Here is a 4,926-nt window from a genome sequence, read left to right on the forward strand (position 1 = left end):
TTTCAATAATAAATACTATATTTACCAAGATTTTCAGTCTTCATTTACAAAACACAAAGACAACACAATATTTTTTTTTTTTTTTCATATTTAACTTTTTTGGAATCATTTTCCTTGATCCTTTTTTTTCCACGAATGCCATACTTTCACATAGAAACATTTACAGTTTCCACACACGATACACTGAATTTTAAAGAACTTACATTTAGAGAAGAACCTCTTATCAGTTAAAAAAAAAGGACAGTCAAACTGAATAAAACACAAATGGAAACTCCTATTTTCCTGCAAACAATTAAGGTTTCTTGCTGTTCTCTGCAGATGAGTGTCGTTGCAGGATGGGTTGATCCTTATTTTGTTTTTGTTTTATTTTAGGAGGGGTTGTAAACAATTCATTCAGAACTCATCTGTACGTTCTTAGGAGTTGGTCGGACAAAAATCATGCCATGAAAACATCTCTAACAGACCACCATAGTCAAAGGAAATCTTTATGCTTCTGTACGCTGCCATAAAACTCAAACCAGCAACACGTTTTGAATTTGTACAGATATAGATTTTACACATAGTAGCATTAATTGGTAAAAGTTTTACATGTTGGACAGGAGCTTTAACTTGAAGCAGGAAACTTTATTGGCCCCTTGTGAGTTTAAAAAAAACAACATATTCCTTCCTTAGACTTAAGAAAAGTGTCCAGTCATTGCTTACCTGTGCTCTTTTCTTTCTATAAACCCAAACAAACAAGCATGTTTGTATATTTACCTTTTAATACATCATTTATGCGCAGTTTTGGCTCCCATTACTATTGCCTCTTTCCCGGCCTTCCCTAACTTCTACATCTCTGACAAGACATACTTGATGTGTTTTAAGCATCCTCTTCAGATATCTATTAATAAACAGCATGAACGTGTAAAGGTAACCTGGGTCCGAGCTAAACAAGGAGCACAGTCACCGGTAACTAACTTTCATGTCACATACTTTAGTTTTACCAACTTTCACCACACTTTGATAAACAACAATCATTGCAAGCAACAAATCTGTCATAAAACAATGAAAATCACTGGTTCTCTTGCTTTAGACAAAAAACAGCTGGCATACAGGACTTCCAAGAGATCAGACAATACGATACAAACATGCGTCAAGATCGGCTGAATACAGAGGTATGACGGGTTTAAAAAAAAATAAAAAAAAGTAGTTTTTGTGGATTTCAGGCAGGCTTTCCGATGTGTTTAAACAGAGTAACAGTCAGATCATGTCTGAGTTGGGCTTAAATTACGCCTTTCAAAAACTCTGCATGAGCAAAACAGTGTCTGAGTCTGAAGAACGAAACGTTAAAATCCGCACTGCATATTTCATTAGTCTGTCTTTTCATTAGATTTTTTACATCGCAGGGATGGAAAAAAAAAAAGACTTCAGAAAAAAAGTTTTTTAAAAACCACACATTTGAAGACTTTGTAACATAAGAGAAATCAGTTTAAACAGATCCACAGAAAAGACAGTAAAGGTGTGATCTAGATTTTTGTAACATTGAAAGTCCGTGAATGTTTAGGTTGTTGGATTTTCTCATCAAAAACCAGCAATTAAGACCAAATACAAAAACGGCATTGTTTCTGATTGTGATTTTTAAATTCAAATCTATCACATGTAATACAAGCCAATTTGTCTTTTGTATTTTTTTTTATGTGTTCAAAAATAAGCAGAAATTTAAAGTTGGTTTGATTTTATTTTCATCTCTCAAATAATGAAGCAAAACTGAATAGAAAACAAGTTAAAAGGTGGACACAAAAAATTAGACACCTTGATGTTTGCTAGAAAACGTAATGCTTCACCCTATGATGTTACTGGTTATATATGGCGGAGGTTGAGCTTTTAACGACAAAGACGCTGCAATTTATTTTAGATAGTTCTCCTCATTTAAGCTCATCTAAATTTTAGATCAATTAGATGATCTTGTTCATCTATGTTTTTTTTTTCCAGATCAAAATGTTGTTCCTGAAGTCAGAAAATAAAAATGATCCTTGCTGGTGGTTTAGTTATTTATTTTCTACGAAAAGCAAAAACCAACCAAAATATAAACATTCATTATTGAATGTATCGTAATTTTACATTTTAATATTTCAAAGACAACATGAAAATAAACACTTGTTTTTGCTTTTATTGTTGGTTCTTGATGAGAAACTCCATTCAGCTAAACATGAATGGACCATGAAAGATAAATAAATAAAAATCTTTTTATAAATTTGGCAAAGCGCCAGTATTTGACTCAATAAAAAGCACAATAGTTTTAGCAAAAATGTTTGACTGAGGTGTGTAGAAATAATAGGCTTTTTATTATATATATATATATATATATATATATATATATATATATGCTCATTTAAGTTTGAACAGCTGCTTTCACAACTTGCTGTACCAGCTAGCTTTGCTACATGTGTAGTGCTAGCTTGTACACAAACAATTTTTTGGTCATATCTCTACATGTAAAAGAATAAAATGTGGTTGTATAAAGTTATTGTAAGTCTGGCAGACTTGTACTTTTGTATTTGTGCCACACTTTTATAATGCTAAACTAAGCTAACAGAAGTAGATGATTAGGCGGCAACGACGTTAAGTTTCCTTGGGAATGACATCAGAAAAACAAGTCTGTCCAGTTTCACGTTAGAATGTGCAATAAGTTATTTTACTTTAATCCCTAATCTTTTTAAATGTATTCTTACGTTTCAAAGATTGTTTTGGGGTGAACCAACTCCACTTGTGGAAGAAAAGTATGCAATTAAATACTTTTATATAGTAATACAACTGTATATAGAAAAAATAGAGCAATTTAAAAACAGACTTATGACAAATCTTTTTTAAACTTTAAAAAAAACGTGTAGTAATAAACAAATATGTGAAGTTATTTATCCATTCATTATTAATTAATTAAATATTAGTCATTTATCTACACATCTAAAAAAGGAAAATTTGTTCTCATTATTTTGCAGATTGAATTTTATGCCGTCCACAACTATAAAATAACAGTACTAGTAAACACATGTACGCGGTTTAGAGGATGTCTTCAGGTCACAATCTCACACTCACTGATTGTCAGCACACACGGTGATGTAAAACTTTAGAGAAACGATACCAAGAAACAATAATAAGTAAACGTCGCTTTGTATTCGGAATGTTTTTGCAGTAAGTCGGAGAGCAATGGAGTGCACAGTAATTGTTCAATAAGAAATTAATGAGGTGACAAAATGACTGAACAGGAGCCCTTAAAATTAAGTCACACCTTCCTTGTGTGCTGCGCTGCCTGCTTTTCACTTTTGGTCCCATTTGTGCTTCTAGCTGTAACAAAGTTATATCATGATCAGGGAGGACTCGATCCGATCCCAAAAAACTGCTTGGGGTATGGATCAAAGTAGTTTGTCTGGGTTTTTCTTAAAGCTTTAAGCTTTAGGCAAAAGCTTTAGGCTTTAGGCAAGCTTTTTACCCATTACAATAGTGCTGGCAGTTAAAGACTATATTGGCTGCTGCAGCCTTCTGTCTGTCCCATGTGAATGGACAGCTGTCAGCGTAGGAGAGGGAGTTGTTTAGAAAGCAACAGAAGCTCAAGTCGCTAAATTTTATAATGCTCAAAGAAAATTGCTAAGTTTTTTATTTTTTTTCCGCACTCACTCAGCTGGAATTGCACTTAAATGTATTAAAGCCGAATTATCCACGAGTTATGTCAAAACAAAGTACAAATTTGCTAACGTAGCCTAGCACTTGAGTAAACTTCTTAGCAAAGAACATCCGGATCAGCAGGTATAACTATGTGGGTTTATTGAAGCCTGTGGCTGCATGTGTGGAGTCATGTATAATATATCTGACTCCACACCTACAGCTACATTATTCATATATATTAACCTTTATGAATGTAATAAAGTGACATGTCGGCACACTATATTAGTCCTGACCTAGCGAGATGAAAAAAGGATAATGCACATCTGAAGTGAGCTTAGCTCTTGTCTTAATTACACAATGCATTTTTGCTGAAAGGATTAGTGAGATCCCCCTTTTAGCCTCGTGAGACCATCCTGATCTCGCGAGGTTTCAAGGTTTCACTCGCAGATCAGTCTGGCTACTCTCCGTTAAAGAAAATTTGGAGCCGTTCACCAAACGAACGTCCAATCAGCGTTGGCTTTGAGGCGGGTTGAGGTGTGACGCAACGGGAAGCGCGACAGTTCAGCCTAAAGAACATGGCGGCTTCAGCCGATGAAACTAGCGTTAGCGTGGCTATCGAGCAAGTTTTATCGGAATTACAGAGTATTTCTTTGCTGAGCTAACGAGCCTTTACCTGCAGCAGCAAGAGTAGCTTGGCTTGTGGTTGTGTTTTCGTCGTCGCTCGTAACAGAGCGATGACGAATCTGATTGGTTTATTTGGCCCGTCTATCACCAACATAGGCCAATCAGCTAACCAGTATTTTCGCCCCTTCCCAAAATTACTTCAACGGAAGGTTTCCAGATGGATATGCGGAGCAAATCTATCTGGCGGAGTCAGGTAATTGCCCTTTGGCCTGTCCTGCAGAAACTGTGGCTGCGAGAAAACATCTGTCCATGTCAAGAACCAACAGATATTACAGCATCAGGACAGGTGAGTCAGTAAGTCTAATACTGACACAATGCGGGATGTTGTTCAAATGAAGTTTAAAGCTACAGAGTTTTAAACCGCCCATGAAGCACTGACTTTAATAACTTTAATATAATATCACTCTGAGACTAGGTATCTGCATGTCACTATGGGTTTTTGGACTGGGACATCCTAATCATGATAGTTTTAGAGGACTGAACACAAAAAGAAACAACGTTAGGATCTGAGGACACAGGACGGCGGACAGATCTGACCTACTGCATTTGTCTGACTTTAACAAATTAGCTTTAAAATATAAACACATTCTGTTGCTTGTG

The sequence above is a fragment of the Fundulus heteroclitus genome, chromosome 13 (assembly GCF_011125445.2).
Source record: "Fundulus heteroclitus isolate FHET01 chromosome 13, MU-UCD_Fhet_4.1, whole genome shotgun sequence".
In the NCBI taxonomy this organism is placed as follows: Eukaryota; Metazoa; Chordata; class Actinopteri; order Cyprinodontiformes; family Fundulidae; genus Fundulus; species Fundulus heteroclitus.